Source organism: Bos indicus, chromosome 12 (genome assembly GCF_029378745.1).
Source record: "Bos indicus isolate NIAB-ARS_2022 breed Sahiwal x Tharparkar chromosome 12, NIAB-ARS_B.indTharparkar_mat_pri_1.0, whole genome shotgun sequence".
Classification (NCBI taxonomy): domain Eukaryota; kingdom Metazoa; phylum Chordata; class Mammalia; order Artiodactyla; family Bovidae; genus Bos; species Bos indicus.
Window position 1 is genome coordinate 54,337,485 of NC_091771.1, and position 20,629 is coordinate 54,358,113.

The window sequence follows — 20,629 nt, forward strand, 5'->3', positions numbered from 1 at the left end:
CTGCATTGGCAGGCAGTTTCTTTACCACCGAGTCACCTGGGAAGCCCAACACTTGATCTAACATTTTTAAAACTTGGCACGTTTTTTTTTTTTTTCTCTTTTTGTGTCTTTAATCATCGGGCTTTAACATCTCCTATTGCCATAGCCTTCCCATTGCAGGTTAGGTTATACTAAATTCATTGCAGCCCTTCAGCCAGTGCCCCTCTTCTCTTTCCCTCCTCTCCCCCACTTTTAAGCCCACAGACACATTTCTCTACTGCCAGTAATGAATGGTATTCATGGGATTTGGAGAGATGAGTTTAGGATGTTTTGATCTTTTCAAGTTAATCCATGCTGGAAACTAGAAGGGCATGAAGCAATCTTTAATAATCCAATTTAAAATCTTCCTTGGGATCAACCATTTAAGAAATCTGTAGCATAATCCTCTTATCTCTTCTGAATGTGATGTAACCTTTATTTTACTCCTGCTCTGAATTCATCTTTCACAGTCCCTCAAGCACCACAAATACATAGGCAAGGTCTTGTTCACATTTCTTGGCCTTTCTTACCCGGCCTCATCTACCTGTACTGTTCTGTGCATCTCTGAGATTCATCTCATGCGTTGCCTTTTCTGGGAATCCTTCCTAAATGTCTCCTCCCATAGGTATAGCTAATCTGTAACTATTTATCACACAACTGATATGGAATTTACTTAAGTGAGGAGACTTTATTGCATGTAGATTGTGGACATGTTTGCAACCTCTCCTTTCATTGTAGGTTGCTATATTTTTTTTTTAACTAACATTCATTTCATGATTGTCCACCAAAAAATTTGTTCTCCCCGGAGAGAAAATATTAGAACAGCATAAAAAATGAGAAGTGTGCCTTCTTTATATCATTAGCACGCCATTGGGTCTCACTTGGGGCCCATCCCATCAAGCTCGTGTTTGTATCATGTAGGCAGCACCAATTAAAAGCAGGGTTACGACATTTCCTCCATATTTAGACTTGATACCTGTTTCTGACCACCATGGTTTCTGATGTTTTTCCTCATTTCCTGTTGATGACTTCATCTTCACCTCTTGGTGCTAATGATTTATATTACTCCTCTGATGACAACCAGAGAATCTTATCTGCCTATCCATGTCCACTCTGAGTAAGCCCTGTTTCTGGGGTCATAGTCTAAAGTGATGACTCAGTCTTGTAGAACCTGGCTTTAAAGGGTAGTAAAAATACACACTCTGACATATATATCTTATATATTTTATTGTGTAACTTCCAGTGAAATATTTTCAGTAGAGAATACCAGACGACAGGAAGCTAGGGTGGTCTTTCTCAACTAGTTCTGTGAGCAAATTTGGCCATATTGCGCTAAGGCATCCGCTGTGTGCAATGACTTAACTTCTCTCCTATGCATCTAGAGTGGTTCCAGTTATATAGCCATCTGGAGAGAATAGACATAATTGTCACTCATTTGTTCATGTTCTTTGCAATGTGGGCAAAGTGTGTTGCTTCTTGAGTCCTGCAAAGTACATGTGTTTGGGTGCTGGAGATGGTTTTGTGACTGTCCAGTATATAATCCTGCCACATCAGAGAAAGTCCCTTATTGGAGCAAAGGCAAATTAAAGCTTAAGCCTTAGGGTCCCTTGCTTGCATAACTCCTCCTCGGGAAGGACCACAGAAAATACGAATTTGTTGGTTTTTACTTTGTCTTCAATAGTGTCTCCCAAACTGAATACATTTCAGATCTCATAAAACCAAGATTTGCTGCTGCTCTTCTTACTTAAATCATGCCCACCTGAAACTCCAGGGTAATTAAATTGTTGTTGTTTAGTCTATAAGTCATGTCCAGCTCTTCTGTGACCCTATGGACTGTAGCCCACAGGCTCCTCTGTCCATGGGATTGCCCAGGCAAGAATACTGGAATATGTTGCCATCTCCTTCTCCAGGGGATCTTCCCGACCCAGGGATCAAAACTGCATCTACTGCATTGGCAGGCAGATTTTTTACCAGTGAGCCATCAGGGAAACCCTATAGTTAAATTATATGGTTTCTAAAACTGTCTTAAGCAAATGCTATTATGTGTGTCTCATCCAGGTTCTAGGTAGAGTTTTTACTGTGTCATAGACACCATCTTACTCCTAGTACATAGGTTATATAAAAATGACTTGGGCTTATTAATGTCTTATTGCCACCATGCAACAATGGCCAACTGGAAACATGCATGAAACATGCTGGAACCATGGCAGGCTTGGCTGGGACTCCCACATGCAGGTGCTAGCCCCTGGAGCTGGAACTTGGGCTTCTTTCTTTCTCTTTTCTCCTCCTCCCCTCCTTCCTTTCTTCTCTTCTTTTCTCTCTCTCTGCTTTTTCTTCCTTTTCTTTCTCTCTCTCTCTCTTTTTTTTTTTCCTTCTTGGTCAAATATAACAAAAAAAAAAAAAAAAAAAAGGAAGAAGGGAAGGTGTGGGGGAGGAAAGGAAGTAAGCAGAAAGGAAAAAAGAAACAGCTTGCTATGTATGGTATTTAAAATGTAATCTCAGTTTATTCTTTAGACATAGTTCTACCATTTGACACTGTCCATGAGTGAGTGTGAGCTAAGTCACTTCAGTTGTATCTGACTATTTGCAACCCCGTGGACTGTAGCCTACCAGGCTTCTCTGTCCATGGGACTCTCCAGGCAAGAATACTGGAATGGGTTGCCATGTCCTCCTCCAGAGGATCTTCCCGATTCAAGGACTGAACCTGCATCTCTTATGTCTCCTGTGTTGGCTGGTGGATTCTTTACTACTAGCGCCACCTGGGAAGCCTATTCCAGAGTTATATGCTTTTTTTCCCACTATATAGACATATATACACATGCATGTGTGCGTGTAATATCACATATATATATATTTATACACAAAAATTTTATATATATAAATAAATATATACAACTACAATTTAAATGTGAAATTACAAAAAAAATTCAGTGTGAATCTTATTTTTTCTTTTGCTATCTCCCCTTTCACCCACTCATGAGTATACTAAACCAATAACACTACAGTGCGTATCATCTACTCACTGTGATTACCAGGACCATTTGAATTATATGGTGAGAAATATTTCTGGAGTTTTAAACCCTCTTGAACTATATTGGAGCCTTATACTCTTTCCTCTGAATTGCTTAAAATATAGTTTTTTAAATTTAGGAGAGTTGCTCTAAATTAGATTTTAAACTACCTAAAATTAGCTTGTGTCCAGCCTTTTTCTCCAGACCTACGACAAACTCTAAAATAACAAAATGTAAGCTCCTTAACACTCTCCTACATCATCTTCTGCCATTCCCACCTTCACACCTTATGTTCCAACAAAACTGAGCTGCTTAAAATTCTCTAATCCTATTGGCTCCAGGGCTGGTGATGGGAGTTAAGTACAAACACAAAGATGTTTTCTATGGCCCATTCACTAGGGTTTCTCCACTTTATGGGAGGTTAAAATGCTAAAAAGTATGCCAAGAGCTCTAACAGAAAATGTTAGCCAGTAAGTTTTTTCAAAGGTGAGGATATTTACTTATGATAACAGGTTTAAAGTGTAACAATAAAATAAAACAAAGATACTGGGGTTAAGATATCTTTTTTTTTTAAAATCACTTGAGATTGCAGTATAATGTACAAATTGAATGTGGGAATTTTGCTTGCACTGGTAATCTTTGTCATTCTAGGAGAGATACTGTAAATAAAGTTTTGAATAAACAGATCCTTAATAGAATGCCTAAGATTGCAGTTCTATATTTTATTTTGGACAATTACTGATAGCATTTAATGGGAAAATATAGTCCACAGTCCCACAGGAAATAAGATCCTCCTGCTCTTTTTCCCCCAATGGAAATAAAACATTTTATCTAGGAAGCAGAAGAGAAAGCCAATTTTATATAAATGGTATGCAAAACATAGTCATTGATTTTAGACTTCATTATACCAGTGTTCAAATAAATAAGAGCCCTACAAGAGAAATGACCAAAAAATAATAAAATAAAATAAAAACAGGGATTATTCTTGTGGCTCTAAAAGGTCATTAGAGAGAAAAGAGGATGAGTCACAAACCACCTCAGCAGAGCTGCAAATTGGGGCAATTCCCCAGAACTCTGTGTGTGGAGAAGTGGGGGTGGAGTGTGTTACTACTTAGAAAACAAGCACCTAGCAACAGCTAGGCAGTGACTCAGGGCAGTGACTCTGAGAGAGAGGAAATGGCGCAGCCACTGCTGAGACAGGTCTAAAATTTGGGTCTGTAAATCAGTACATGCCAGCTTCTACTGCCTTCAAAAGAAAGGGGTGGACTGCTTCTCCCTTCTTCAACAACGTTCCAGTTGCCCCTGTTTTCATATCACATGCAATTCCACCTCTAAAGAAATGTGGGCCAACCAGCTGAAGGGAGGGGTGAAGCTGTGATATTTGTCCTCACCCAAACTGTTGTAGAACTTCATGAAGGGAAGTTAATACAGTTGGATTCTTTTGGGGGTAAACAAAAGAGAGAGAGAGACGAATCTGAGGCTCATTCGACAGCTGGAGAAGGTGCATAGATTTTGGCTACTTGATCAGTCTTTCAGAAAAGATTTAAAAAACAAACAAGCAAAAAAATAAAATGAAAAGAACTGCAAAGTGTAAGTTTAGCTCAGTAAAGAGAAAGAGTCATAAACAAAGAAACTGAGGGAAGTAATTCTGTGTGATAAAGTTTGTGGATATCAAGTATTACTGTGAATAGTATCAAAATAGAAAAAGCTGGGCAAGTATCTATCATCTCTAAAGCAGCCCAAGTTATTTCTGAACCTGTAGCCAGAAAATTAGAAGACAAAAATAAAGTTTAAATGGATCTTTTAGTATGGGTGAGAGCTTAATACACTCAAAATAAGAAAGTTGTCTGGTTAGAAATCATTCTTGGTCCCTTAGATTGTCTAATATCTGCTGTAACCTAAACCACACTCTTCAGTTGTATCTGAATTTTGAAAATGTTGCTCCATTAGCTAAATAAGGACAGTCCTGAACCCACTTTGAGAAGCAGGAATTCTGATACTACCTCATTCCTGGTGACCTTAGCAAGTGTGTTAGTACCTTTCTTCTTCATATTTCTCCAGTGAAGGCTACCAACCATCCCTTCCTGACCTGATGCCCAAATATAAACAGGCTAGTGCATACCTAACCTCCCCCTAAATATAGCATCTCTAAAAAACAAAAACAGGATGAAATGAAAAGTGGCGAAGAAGAGCTATTAGAAATTTAACTATATGGTAGATAAAATCTTTGATAGAAGAGATGAACAATGAATTTAAGAAAATCTACCAGAAAAAAAAAATGACAAAATATCAAAGAAAAAAAACCTTCATTAAAAAAAATGTAATAGATCATAAGGATCAATCTAGGAGAATATCTGAAGAAAGAGGAGTTCAAGAAAAAGAGAACAAGCAAGTTTCCCAGAATTTAGGCCATGAGTCTTCAGATTGAAAGTATCCTGTTGAATATCAGCAACATAAATGAAGAAAGATCCAAACCAAGGCATATGGTCATAAAATTTCAGAACACCAGTCATGAAGGAATCATGAAAGTGTCTTTTTTTTTTTTTTAAGTGTCTTTACATGCAAGAGAATTAGAACCTTATGGCATCAGACTTGTTAGCAGCTATCCAGCATCCTAAGGACAAGGAAGCCATTCTTCAAACATTTGTGAGACAATGATTTCCACCCAGACAAATTGATAATCAAGTATAAGGGTAGATGGGTTCCCCAGTGGCTCAGTGGTAAAGAATCCGCCTGTAATGCAGGAGATGCAAGAGACCCAGGAGACACAGGTATGATCCTGGGTTGGGATGATACCCTGGAAGAGGGCATGGCAACCCACTCCAGTATTCTTGCATGGCGAATCCCATGGACAGAGGAGTCTGGTGGGCTACAGTCCATGGCATCACAAAGAATCAGACACAACTAAGCGACTGAGCATGAGCACAGTGAGGGTAGATAAAGACATTTGCAGATACCTGAGAATTCAAACATGAACTTGTAGGAAACTACTGGAGAAGGTACTTCAACATGAGGGAGTATCCAGGACAACAAACTTCAGGGGCTACAGGAAAGAAGGGAGCCAACACAAGTAGGAGACAAAGGAACTGGCCAATAGCAAAAGGTCACCCTGTATGACAGCTGTGTAACATCAGTTCAGTTTAGTTCAGTCACCACTTGTGTCTGACTCTTTGCGACCCCATGGACTGCAGCACGCCAGGCCTTCCTGTCCATCACCAGCTCCCGGAGTTCACTCAAACTCATGTCCATCGAGTAGGTGATGCCATCCAACCCTCTCATACCCAAAAATAAATCAAGATTAGAACAAGAGGATGGGGGAGCCTCCTGGGAAAGAAATAGAAATAAAATATTATCTGAGGGCTTTTGTCGTGGCCCAGTGGTTAAGAATCTGCCTTGCAATGCAGGGAACATTGGTTTGATCCCCAGCCCAGAAAGATCCCACGTGTCTTGAAGCAACCAAGCCCTTGAGCCATAACTACTGAACCTGGGGACCCTAGAACCCACACTCTGCAGCAAGAGAAACCACTGCAGTGAGAAGCCCACTGCAACTGGAGACTAGCCCCTGCTTGCAGCAACTGGAAAAAACTCATGTGCAGCAGCAAAGACCCAGCACACCCATAAATAAATAAATAAAAATTTTAAAAAAGAAACATTATCTTACATGTTTGAGTACTTGAAAAATACTGATATTTGAGAGATAAGGTGGACAATGTATCAAAGACTCTTGAGACATTAGGAAGTTACCAATATTAATGTTAATAAATGACAATATAAGGCAAATATTAATGCTGGGGAAAACGGTGTTTAACAGGAAAAAAACATGATTCTGAAGTGTCAACACTGACATAGTCATAAAAATATAAACACTGAATATCGATTTAACTTAAAATTGTGGTATAACTACATTGGGAGAGTGGCAGATGTAAGGGAAGTAGGATTGGTGGTATAAGAGATGTAAATCCCCATTTACCATAGCAGGATATTAATAAATAAACTTGAACTTGATAAATGAGACATACCAGTATAAGTGGATTATTTACAAACATGGAGGTAAATACCAGAAAAAAGTGTAAGTATTGAAAAGAATTTCATCTGGGGAATAAAATGGAGATGGATTAGGGGTTATAGTAAGAGACTGTATTTTTAATTGGCTATTACTTTACTAAAATTTATTCCTCTCTTTTTCTCCTCCTCCCTCTCCTGGCCCGTTGTCTTCCTTTCTTTCTTCCTTCTCGTCTTTGTCTCTCACACACACATATATCCACACATCTATGAATTAAGAGTTTGTGTGTCCAAGCGCAACTTGACACTTGAAAAGAAAGGAAACCAAGAACAAAGACTGATTTCCAATTCTATCATACCTTAGCTTATAGGGTTTATTGCCTTGACAGCTAAAAAACCTTGAATGGAGATGAGAAGATTAAAGTCCAAGACACTGGCAGCTCTCTGGGACGTTGCTCATTGGGTTCAGGTTAGTTCATGACTAGAACTGGGGCTGTTGGGGTGCTTTTGGGGGTGCTTTGGGTGGGAGATCATAAATTAGGGTGCTTGGAGCAGCACACAACCAGTTTTGATCTGAGTTCATATAGTGTCCATGTGCAAGTTATTATAAAATACTCTTTCTCAAGACATTTATTGCCACATGCCAAAAAAAATCATAGTAATGAATATATGTCAGTGATGACTATGGACACGAACAGAGCTCTCTGGAATTGCATAATCCAGCAACAGCCCTACTGATAATTAGAGGTAAGGAAAGGATGGATGAGGATTGTGAGGGCTCTGAAGGAAAACCTTCCCTGTTTCATCATTTCCTTACGATAATTAAACAAATGTATGGAAATGTTTGGTAGATTCTTTTCCCCTAAACCAAGGAGCTGTAAAGATGAAAAGATGTAATTCATTTCTATTAAATTAAATCAGCTTCTATTAAAGAGCAAAGCTCAAGATAAACATTCAGTAATAACAATAAATAAATAACTGACCTGTTGAAAATTATAAAATCTTCTTCACTTTCTGTTACCTGAATTGCATTCCTTTCACCTTTGGGAAATGTAGAGCTAGAGATCTCTTGTCAGCCTGTCTCAGGTTGAGTCCTAGCAGCTTTACTTTCTAGTTCCTAATCTTAGGCAAGTTATTTAACATTTCTGAGCTCAGTTTCTTCATATGAAGAATGGAGTATATATGATACTCCACAGAGTTCTTATAGGATTAGATGAAAAAATGTATAGTAAGTATTCTAGAAACTGGCACAGAGCAAGCACTCGATGAGTTTTACAGTTATTACTAATCCAGAGAATTTGTTATTGTTGTTTAGTTGCTAAGCAGTATCCAACTCTTTTGTGATCCCATGGACTGTAGGCCACCAGTCTCCTCTGTTAATGGGGTTTCATCACCTTTAGTCATATTCTTATATAACAGTTGTATCAGATGGGATTAACATTTGGCAGCTAGTAACAACCAACAAAAATAACAAATTCTTTTTTAAAAAAATTATTTTTGGTTCCGCTGAAGCTTCATTGCTGTGTTTGGGCAGAAGCTGCTCTCTAGCTGTGATCCATGGGCTTCTCATTGCTGCGGCAACTCTTGTTGCAGAGCCAGGGCTCCAGGCCCACAGGCTCAGTAGTTGTGGTGCAATGGCTTAGTTGCTCCACGGCATGTGGAATTTTCTTGGACCGGGAATAGAACCTATATCCTTTGCATTAACAGGCAGATTCTTAACCATTGGACCACCAGAGAAGTCAAAAAATATCAAATCCTTTAACTGCTTTTCTCTTAGGTAAAAGAACTTTGAGGATGGATACTTGAGATATCATAGGGGAATGCCAGAGTCATCCAAGACCCAGCTTGTTCCTATATTCCTACTCTGCCTTTTGTAGCAGGCTTTCATCTTCAAGGTTTTCTCATGGTCCAAGATGGCTGCTGAAGCTCTGGCCACCACGTCTGAGTTCCAGACAGGAAGCAAAAGAAAGAAGAGAAAGTAAGAGGGTGCCAGCAAGCTGACTGTTCCTCTATTAAGGATCCTTTCTGAATTCCATGTCTGGCTGTGTTGGGGGCTGTGAAAGGACTTCTTTAGTTGGTCATAAAGCTACTTGGAATAAAATCAAAGTTTTGTTATTAAGTCAGATGAGGAGAATGGGTATTGCTTTGGCAGCTAGCTTCTTCGACAACTGTAAACCAGGACCTTAACATTGCCATCATAATGAAGGTTTAATTGATCTAAACATGACTCCAAAATTATGCTGTCTTCATTTTGCCCTGAGTAAAGATATGTTTGAACCAATGGAATGCAAGTTTCTTTGAACTTGAGGTTAATTTACTTCAAGGTACAAAACTAAGATTTTTGAGCTCTGAAAGTAAGACAGGTAGCCAGTCATTTTTATTCTGCAGTTGGTACACAAATATATATATACACACACACGTATGTATGTATTTTGTCATCCTGTATTATTCGTGAATCACAGTTCAGTTCAGTTCAGTCGCTCAGTCATGTCCGACTCTTTGCGACCCCATGAATTGCAGCACGCCAGGCCTCCCTGTCCATCACCAACTCCCAGAGTTCACTCAAACTCACGTCCGTTGAGTCGGTGATGCCATCCAGCCATCTCATCCTCTGTCGTCCCTTTTCCTCCTGTCCTCAATCCCTCCTAGCATCAGAGTCTTTTCCAATGAGTCAACTCTTCGCATGAGGTGGCCAAAGTACTGGAGTTTCAGCTTTAGCATCAGTCCTTCCAAAGAACACCCAGGGCTGATCTCCTTCAGAATGGACTGGTTGGATCTCCTTGCAGTCCAAGGGAGTCTCAAGAGTCTTCTCCAACACCACAGTTCAAAAGCATCAATTCTTTGGCGCTCAGCTTTCTTCACAGTCCAACTCTCACATCCATACATGACCACTGGAAAAACCATAGTGAATCACAGAATATCTCCAAATTGATATATAAGGGATGAAGTCAACCTATATATAAGGATCAACTCTTTCCTTGGCCCAATCATTTAAAAATGGCACAGCTAATTAACATGGAAATAAATATAGTCTTACAATTGACATACTTTTTCAGTAAGAATGTCCTAAGGAAAGTTCTTACGACATCACAAAATGTAATATGGCATAATACATAAAAATGTAACTTTCTTCTTATAAATTCTTACTTTTTATATAAAAGAGAATTTACATAATGACAATAACGTTTTTGGAAGAGAAAAATTATAATTCTCCTATGAGAATGAAAGTTTCATAATCAACATGGAGACATCACTGGCTTAAAGGCATCTACCGAGGTCAAGGTAGATCCTGCTTGGCCTGGGATATTTCTAGTGTTAAAATGGAAAATCTAGGACTTCCCTGATTGTCCAGTGGCTAAGATTCCGCACTCCCAATGCAGGGGGCACAGGTTCAATCCCTGGTCAGGGAATTGGATTCCACATGCCACAGCTAAGAGTCTGCATGCTGCAACAAAGACCCAGTGTAGCCAAGTAAATAAATAAAAATAAATATATATTAAAAAAAGGAAAATCCTCAATCCTGGAAAACTGCACTTCTGGGCAAACCTGGACAGTTGGTTACCCTACTTTTAGCTAATGTCAGGGTAGCTAGTTTAGGGTAGCATAAAAGAAATGATTAATTTTTTTCAAATTTGGATAACAGAAACCTAACAGATGATTCACTTGTTAGGAAACACTGATTCCCAGAGTTAGAGATAAAGGGGGATGTTTCTGGAAATGGATCAGGAGCAGGTGGGAAAGAAACAGCTTAGCAGTCACATGCTAACCAGTCTAGCCTGCAGTTATTGTTGCATTGCAAGCATGTGTTTGTCTGCTGCTGACACTGAGTCATGCTTATAAAGCAAGTAAGTATTAATTACTGAAGAGGACTTTCATAGTGAACCTCAACCTTAACTTTAAGTGTTAGGTCATCAGCCTCACATCTCATGTTTCAAGCTCTTAGATAGGGTTATTAGGTAATACACAGAATGCCCAGTTAAATTTTATAAAACCAATGAACAATTTTTAAAAGTTAGTATTGAGAATAACTTTCAATAAGTTTGTGTATCCAAATATTGCGTGAGACATACTAAAAAGATGTCCATCACTTGTCTGAAATTCAAATTTAGCTGGGTGTCTTGTATTTTTATTTGCTAAATCTGGCAACCATGCTGGGAAGAAAATAACTCAGCGTGCCCATTAGTACCAGGACAAACACACAGCTTCTTCCCTGAATAGGGCTCTTGATCTTTCTTTATCTTTCTCTCACCAGCCGTCTCTCATCACCTGCTTGAGACGGACAGGTCTGGGGCAGGGGCAGTGGTGGTGAAAGGGGAGAAGGAAGAATTTCTTCAACCTTGTCCCTTTCCCTCCATGCCCACCTGTCAGTGTCTATGTTCCTACACTTTCTTCTTCAGTTCTGATCTCAGAACTGAGACTCTGCTCCCACTGAGAGTCATTTCCCTGCCAGATAAAGGCTACGATCTCAACTCCCCCAGCTTCTCCCTCCCCGCTGGTTCTCTTTCTTTGGCAGGTGAACAGTCATAGCTCTGATTTTTAACCAAAGGCACCTCTTGGCCCTCTCCTGCCATCCTCTCTCTTCTCTTTTCTTTGAGGGACACTCTGCACTGGTGGGTTTCACACCTGACTAAGCAAGAAAACACTACCTGGAAAATGTTACTAAACTATCTGCTCGATCCCTTTCCAGACCAAGCAGTTTCCTGGGGGTGTTTATCTTCACCACATTTAGACAATTCTACCTCCTCAGTATCTCCGGGCTTTATCCCTGTCTCTGAGAGACCCCTGTCCTTGCTGTGGCCCAGGACAGCATGACTCCTGCCAGGATTACTGTAACACTCTTTCAGTTGCCCTGCGTGTGTGTGTGAAGCTGTGTCCAGCTCTTTGTGATCCTATGAACCAAAGCCCGTCGTCAGGCTCCTCTGTCCATGGGATTCTCAAGAATACTGGAGTGGGTAGCCATTCCCTTCCTCCTGAGGTTCTTCCCTACTGAGGGATTGAACCCAAGTCTCTTACGTCTCCTGCATTGGCAGGCGGGTTCTTTGCTACTAGTGCCACCTGGGAAGCCTTCCAGTTACCCTACGTGCCTCTAATAGTCTGAACACACGTCCACCTGATCCTCAGATTAATTGTAAACCCATACTTTATCTTGTCACATTCCTCACTGGAGTCCTTAATTGACTTCTCCTTGCCTCCAGGATAAAGTCCAAGTTCCTTAGCATGCCAAATAGAGTCCTTAATTATGTGGCCTCTCCTAACCATAGTGCCCAATCACTCACCATCCTTCTCCCCAAGTATATTTAACCACCTGCAATTTCTGCAGGCACTGCACATTCTTGTTTCTCAGGTTTTACTTGGGCACTTTCAAAATTCCTCCCACTGGGAACATCTTTAGCCTACTTCCTAACCTCACTCCTCCTTATCCTTTGAAATAAAGGAATTACCTGCTCACCTCTCTACTTTTGCTATATGGATAGTAAGCTCCTTGAGGGCAGACAAGGTATCTAATTCTTTTTTGTAATCTCACTATATACCATGGCTTCCCTGGTGACTCAGACAGTAAAGAATCGGTGTGCAATGCAGGAGACCTGGGTTCGATCCCTGGGTCTGAAAGATGCCCTGGAGAAGGACTGACTACCTACTCTAGTATTCTTGCCCAGAGAATTACATGGACAGAGGGGCTTGATGGGATATACAGTCCATGAGGTTGCAAAGGTGAGCGACTAACACACTATACACCACAATGTCATAAACATTATTGTTGTTGTTTAGTACCTACAAATACTGTTGTGGGTACTCCATAAAAGAAAGAATGCCTGGATATACTCCTGAAAGATTGAGTTAAAAAAAAATTAAAATTCTAGAGGCTATTTCCCTGGTAAGAAGGGTTAGAATGCAAATTAAAATTTCAAAAGGCAACTGAAACTTAGAAAATTAAACTTACAGGTGGACAGGATCTCAGAGTTCTTATAGTCCAATGTATGAATGCCTGCAGACTTTAAAAAGTTAAAATATTAAATGTAACTCAAATTTACACATCAGGATCAACTAGGTCTGTATTTAGCAACGTTTCCTGTGTTTTTAAAGTTTTGTTGTTTTTCCTGTACCCTTGATTCTTTGGCCTTTCCTTTGTCTTTCGCTTTATTATAAAATCCAACAATGGCTACCAAATTTCCTAAAAGTGTGTTAGTTACTCAGCTGTGTCTGACTATTTGTGATCTCATGGACTGTAATCTGCCAGGCTCTTCTATGCATGGAATTCTCCAGGCAAGAATACTGGAGCGGGTTTCCATTCCCTCTCCAGGGGATCTTCCCGACCCAAGGATGGAACAAGACTTTCCGACATTGCAGGTGGAGTCTTTACTGTCTGAGCCACCAGGGAAGCCCCAGTGAATTCAGTAAATCCAACACCTCAATCTGAATGATAGCATGTCTTGTCTATTCATCCCTGTATCTGAATCTCTTTGCTAAACACGTTGAATGTCTCACAGTCCATTTTCTGTTTCTTACTTGTGGCCTGGGAGTAGAATGTTTTAGCTGAGTCAAACAACTTATTTCCTTCTGCCAGTGCAAGCTTTTATCATCAACTTTTTATGTTTTCTGCATATTTTTACTATTAACTATTTATATAACATAAAATTATAAAAACTCTGAGCAAAAATGAGTTCCTATGTGAATAATATTGTTCTTCTACAAGATATATAGGAATCAATCCTGTATTTGTGTATGGTAGATACAAAATATTTACTAATCTATTTTGCTTCACCCTTTATGCAAAGTTTGTCTTCTGTTACAAAGAGCAGAAGTGTAGTATGTGATGTTTTTCCAATCCTTTTTTTTGTGTGGTAAAATACAAGTAACATAAAATTTACCATCTTAATTGTCATTTAAAAATATATATATATATTATTTATTTGGATGTGCTGGGTCTTAGTGGCAGTAGGTGGGATCTAGTTCCTCGACCAGGGATTGAACCCAGGCCTCCTGCACGGGGACATGGAGTCTCAGTCACTGGACTACCAGGGAAATCCCCGTCAATCATTTTAAACTGTATGTGCACTGTGCTTAGTTGCTCAGTCGTGTCCGACTCTGCAACCCCGTGGACTGTAGCTCACCAGGCTCCTCTGTCCATGGGATTCTCCAGACAAGAATACTGGAGTGGGTAGCCATTCCCTCCTCCAGAGGATCTTCCCAAGCCAGAGATTAAACCCAGGTCTCCTGCATTGTAGGCAGATTCTTCACCATCTAAGCCAACAGGAAAGCCCAAGAATACTGGAGTGGGTAGCCAATATTCCTTGTCCAGGGGATCTTTCTGACCCAGGAATCAAACCAGGGTCTCATGCGTTGCAGGTGGATTCTTTACCAGCTGAATTACCAGGGAAGCCTGAAAACTGTATAGAGAGAAAGAAAATGAAGTCACTTAGTCGTGTCCAACTCTTTGCGACCCCATGGACTGTAGCCTACCACACTCCTCCATCCATGGGATTTTCCAGGCAAGAGTACTGGAGTGGGTTGCCATTGCCTTCTCCAGGGGATCTTCCTGACCCAGGGATCGAACCTGAGTCTCCCACATTGTGGGCATGTGCTTTACCATCTGAGCCACCAGGGAAGTCATAGTTCAGTGCTATTGAGTCCATTCCTATTATTGCCAATTGTCACTAACTTCCACCTCCAGAATTCTTTTTATCTTGCAAAACTGTAACACTATCCCTTTCCCCAGGTCCTGGCAACCACCATTCTACTTTCTGTCAGTACGATTTTGACTACTCTAAGTACCCCATATAACTGGAATCATACAGTGTGTGCTTTTTTGTGACCAGTTATTGACTTAGCACAATGTCTGTGATGTTTATCCATGTTGTAGCACATTTCAGAATTTCCTTTCTTTTTAAGGCTGAATAATATTTCACTGTACATGTATACCACCTTTTCCTTATCCACTTCATTCATCCATGGACACTTGGGGTGCTTCCATGGTTTAGCTATTTTGAATAATGCTGTGAGGAACATGGATGTACAAATATCTTTTTGAGGTTCTGCTTTTAATTATTTTGAGTATATACCTAGAGGTGGAATTGCTGGATCATAGGCTAGCTCTGTTTTTAATTTTTTTGAAAGAAATGTCATGTTACTTTCCACAACAGCTGTATCATTTTACATTCTTACTGACAGTGGAAGGGTTCCAATTTCTCCAATTTCTTACCAAAACTTGTTGGGTTTTTCTTTTTTTGATAGTTGTTGTTGAGCTGCTAAGTTGTGTCCAACTCTTTTGATATCCCATGGACTGTAGCCTGCTAGGCTCCTCTGTCCATGGGATTTCCCAGGCAAGAATACTGGAGTGGGTGGCCATTTCCTTCTCCAGGGGATCTTCTTGATTCAGGGATGAAACTCATGTCTCCTGCATTGCAGGCAGATTCTTTACCATTCTTTACCACTGAGGCACCAAGCCCCCTTTTTTTTCAATTCTTTTTTTCATAGTTCAGTTCAGTTCAGTTCAGTTGCTCAGTCATGTGTGACCCCAAGGACTGCAGCACACCTGGCTTTCATGTCCATCACCAGCTCCTGGAGCCTGCTCAAACCCATGTCCATCAAGTCGGTGATGCCATCAAACCATTTCATCCTCTGTTGTTCACTTCTCCTCCTGCCTTCAATCTTCCCCACCATCAGGGTCTTTTCCAATGAGTCAGTTCTTCGTATCAGGTGGCCAAAGTATTGGAGTTTTCAGCATCAGTCCTTCCAATGAATATTCAGGACTGGTTTCCTTTAGGATTGACTGGTTTGATCACCTTGCAGTCTGACTGGTTTGATCTCCTTTTTTTTTTTTTTTTTACAGTAGCTATCCTAACTGGTGTAAGGGAGTAACTTGTTTTTATTGTTAGGATTATTTGGCCTATTTTGAATAATTGGATAGCCTAAAGTACTTTTGTTTTTATTGGTCATTTTTGAGTTTGTTTACAAAGCTGTTGTTGTTGCAAATAAAAGATAAAACATACTGCTCTCATTTCCTGAATATTGATCCATAGTCTCTCTGACACCAAATGATCAGTGACCTTGAACTGATGACAACATCACATGGGCTTCCTAACCTTGAAATTTGCTTTTAAAGTCAGAAACAGTGACTGGCCCTTTTTTGTTTATTTTTGTTTAATGACTATATTTAATTATGTTAAAAATTACTGCTAGGCTTCTTTGTTTTTAGCTCTGTAAATGGATATTGTGATTATGTTTAAAAAAGAGTTCTTACTTATGTGGTAATCATTTCACATATATGTAAGCCAAGTCCTTTAGCTGTATACCTTAAACTCATACAGTGCTTGAGGTCAATTATATCAATAAAATAAAAAATTAAAGACAAAATGAAATATTACAAATAAACAGAAAGAGTTCTTACCTTTTGTTTGTTGCTTTAGCTGCTCAGTCATGTCCAACATTTTATGACTCCATGGACTGTTGCCCTGCCAGGCTCCTCTGTTCATGGGATTTCTTAGGCAAGAATACTGGTGTGGGTTGCCACTTCCTCCTCCAGCATCTTATCTTTTTCTGTTGTTCAGTTGCTCAGTCGTGTCCAACTCTTTGCAACCCATGGACTGCAGCATGCCAGGCTTCCCTGTCCTTTACCATCTCCCTGAGCTTGGTCAAACTCGTGTCTACTGAGTTGGTGATGCCAACCAACCATCTCATCCTCTGTCGTCCCCTTCTCCTCCTGCCTTCAGTCTTTCCTAGCATCAGGGTCTTTTCCATTGAGGTGCATCAGGTGGCCAAACTATTGGCCAAAGCTTCGGCTTCAGCATCAGTCCTTCCAGTGAATATTCAGGACTGATTTCCTTTAGGATTGACTGGTTTAATCTCCTTGCAGTCCATGGGATTCTTAAGAGTCTTCTCCAACACCACAGTTCAGAAGCATCAATTCTCCGGTGCTTAGCCTTCTTTATGGTCCAACTCTCACTTCCATACATGATTACTGGAAAAACCACAGCTTTGACTGAATGGACCTTTGTTGGCAAAGTAATGTCTCTGATTTTTAATATGCTATCTAGGTTGGTCATAGCTTTTCTTCCAAGGAGCAAGTGTCTTTCAATTTTGTGACTGCAGTCACCATCTGCAGTGATTTTGGAGCCCAAGAAAATAAAGTCTGTCAATGTTTCTTATGTTTTAAAGATATATATTAAAATGTTTACAGAGGGACTTCCCTGGTGGTCCAGTGATTGGGACTCCAAGCTCCTGACGCAGGGGCCCCAGGTTTGATCACTGGTAGGGAGACTGGGTCCTGCACACCACAACCGAAAGACCCCTCATGTCACAGCTAAGATCCAGTGCAGCCAAGAAATTAAATAAATATTTTCAAATTAAAAAGAATGTTTACAGAGGAAAATGAAATAACGTCTGAAATGTGCTCTAAAATCATCCAGTGGAAGGTGGAGGGTGAGAGCCGGTAGGTTACAGATGAAAAAAGATAGGTCATTAACTGATAATTATTGAAGCTCAGTGATAGATTCAGGGAGGTTTGCTGTATTAGTGTCTTTAATTCTGAGGAAATTATAATTTCTCTTTATAAAACGTTTTTTTAAGCTGTGTTTAATCCTGTAAGTTAAGTATATTAAAAGATGTATGGTAGTATGGTGAGAGTAGCTTTTCACTTAATGCAGAAAGTAAAGTTAAATAAAACATGTATATCACAGTCACATATTGCTTTTCTTGCACTTAATCTTAGCATAGATGACTGATGGTGTTCTCAAATGATATTAAGTTTGTATAATATTAGAAAACATTTTAATTACTAAAACTTGCTTCATTAGTTGAATAAAATTGGGGCAAAAGCACATTACTCCTAAATAGACCCATAATGCAAAGTCTACTTTTGCTGAAAGATGTACCACAGCTCTGTCCAATTGAACTTTCTGCAATGATGGAAATGTTCTATATCAGTGCTTTCCAATATAGTAGCCACTATACATATGGCTATTGAGCTGGCTCGTGTGACCAAGTGGCTAGTGAAACTGTAGAATTAAAATTTAAATTCTATTGATTTTCACTTGTACTTTTAAGTGCTTTTCATTAGAAGATCTGACAACTCATATTTTTCAGTGAAGATATATATCCCTTTGACAAGTAAAAAATAGTTACAAATTTAGTCCATAAATTTAAAATTGGTGATTAGAAGTCTAATAATACTGCTTTATAGATGATATTAAAATTTAAGCTTAGAAAGCATTATAAATATTATCTACAAATAATGTTACAAGATTTTAAATTTAGTTAGTCAATTACATTTATCTTGCTTTACAATTTCAGTTTTTAGTATATGATATCAAAGATTTTTAATAGCTAAAAAGTAATATTTATAGAATGCTTAGCATATGTGAGACACTATTTAGGTATTTTATATGTATTCAATGTATTAAAGATTAACAAATTTAATCCTTATACCAACCTTAACAGGTTCAGTTCAGTTCAGTTCAGTCACTCAGTCGTGTCCGACTCTTTGCGACCCCATGAATCGCAGCACGCCAGGCCTCCCTGTCCATCACCAACTCCTGGAGTTCACTCAGACTCACATCCATCAAGTCAGTGATGCCATCCAGCCATCTCATCCTCTGTTTTCCCATTCTCCTCCTGCCCCCAATCCCTCCCAGCATCAGAGTCTTTTCCAATGAGTCAACTCTTCGCATGAGGTGGCCAAAGTACTGGAGTTTCAGCTTTAGCATCATTCCTTCCAAAGAACACCCAGGGCTGATCTCCTTCAGAATGGACTGGTTGGATCTCCTTGCAGTCCAAGGGACTCTCAAGAGTCTTCTCCAACACCACAGTTCAAAAGCATCAGGTCTTCATCACTCAGCCTTCTTCACAGTCCAACTCTCACATCCATACATGACCACAGGAAAAACCATAGCCTTGACTAGATGGACCTTTGTTGGCAAAGTAATGTCTCTGCTTTTCAATATGCTATCTAGGTTGGTCATAACTTTCCTTCCAAGGAGTAAGCGTCTTTTAATTTCATGGCTGCAGTCACCATCTGCAGTAGGTACTCTGTTAATATTTCCATTTTTCAGTGAAGAAACTGAAATAGAGAAGTAACCTACTCAAGCTTATGCTAACAACTTCTGGGGTTGAGGATTTGAACCCAGAAATTTGGCTTAAGTTCATATTCTTAATTGCTTTGCTATACTTCCTCTTTTGAAATAATTTGGCTAAGAGTCAGACACAACTGAGCGACTTCACTTTCACTTTTCACTTTCATGCATTGGAGAAGGAAATGGTAACCCACTCCAGTGTTCTTGCCTGGAGAATCCCAGGGACAGCGGAGCCTGGTGGGCTGCTGTCTACGGGGTAGCACAGAGTCAGACACAACTGAAGCGACTTAGCAGCAGCAGCAGCAGTAGCAGCAGAAAAGGATTAAGAATGAATGATTAATTAGTGTGTTCACTAACTAATGTGTTCATAGTTTGAAGAAAAAATGTTCAAAGAAAAAAATGTGTTCATAGTTTCTCATCACTTAGGAAAAATCCTATGTAAGGTATTGTATTACAAGGTTAAGTAAAAAAGGATATAAAATTGGATACAGAGAATCACTCACTACGTTTATTCCTCCTTGCCCCTCTAAAAAACTATACTTAGGGAAAAAGATCAGAAATACATATTTTGTCTTTTTTGTATGTTCAAATTTTCCATAATAAGAAAAATGTTTATGAAAAAACTTTAGTTACTAAAATCATAAAGCATATTTAAAACTTCTTTATGGTCAATATTAATATTTGGTTTTAGAGGAAATCTAAATTGAGATTTTTAGGAAAGCTTATTAAAAATTCTCTTGAAAATTTTAGCTATTTATTTTCCCAGATGCTCACTCTGAGAATTAGTTTTAGTTGACTCTGAAGATACTTTTATTTCTAATAAGTTATTAGGTCCACATTCCTTAAAGATATCACTTTACTTATTTGTCTGCTAAACAAAATGAAACATTTTTTTTACCTAAAGAGACAAGTCTTTCTGCTAAGTCACTTCAGTCGTGTCCGACTCTGTGTGACCCCAGAGACGGCAGCCCACCAGGCTACCCCATCCCTGGGATTCTCCAGGCGAGAACACTGGAGTGGGTTGCCATTTCCTTCTCCAAGACAAGTCTTTGGTAGTCCTTAAAATGGAACCCTTTGAATTGACATTTTAACCTCTCTGAGGCTGGCAAATAGATAGTGGGTAGAATAAAAAGTACATGTTTCACAAATTATTTGTCTTCCATTATTGATTTGAGTATTTTAGAAGCCAAAAATACCTTTTGGATATGCCATATGTACATGACCTAAGATGACTTTTTCATAAAGGGGGACTACATTGCACACATTAGTCAGGACTTCTGAAATTTATGAAACAGACTTTTTAATTTCTGACTAGCAACATGAATCATTATGTTTCTAGCTGTCATTTATTGAACACTGACTATCTGGAAGGCACTCTAGTCCAGTGAGATGAGTAATTTCATTTCCATTTTACAAATGAGAAAATTGATATGCAAAAGGGAAATTCAATGTGGCCAAGTCAGTTTCTGTATAAGTGACAGAGCCAACTTTGATATTCAGTTCCACCATGGGTATTAATTCTGAAGATTA

At 39.4% G+C, this 20,629-nt stretch overlaps 1 long non-coding RNA gene across 1 annotated transcript in view; it reads left to right on the top strand.

The window, feature by feature from the left end:
* The window catches only part of LOC139186221 (uncharacterized), a 52,893-nt gene extending 34,720 nt beyond the window's left edge, over positions 1-18,173 (top strand). The window contains exons 4-5 of the long non-coding RNA XR_011569777.1: positions 7,421-7,500; positions 8,809-18,173. This is a non-coding gene — a long non-coding RNA (uncharacterized lncRNA). The remainder of the gene's footprint in view (positions 1-7,420; positions 7,501-8,808) is intronic.
* Positions 18,174-20,629: the final 2,456 nt, after the last annotated feature.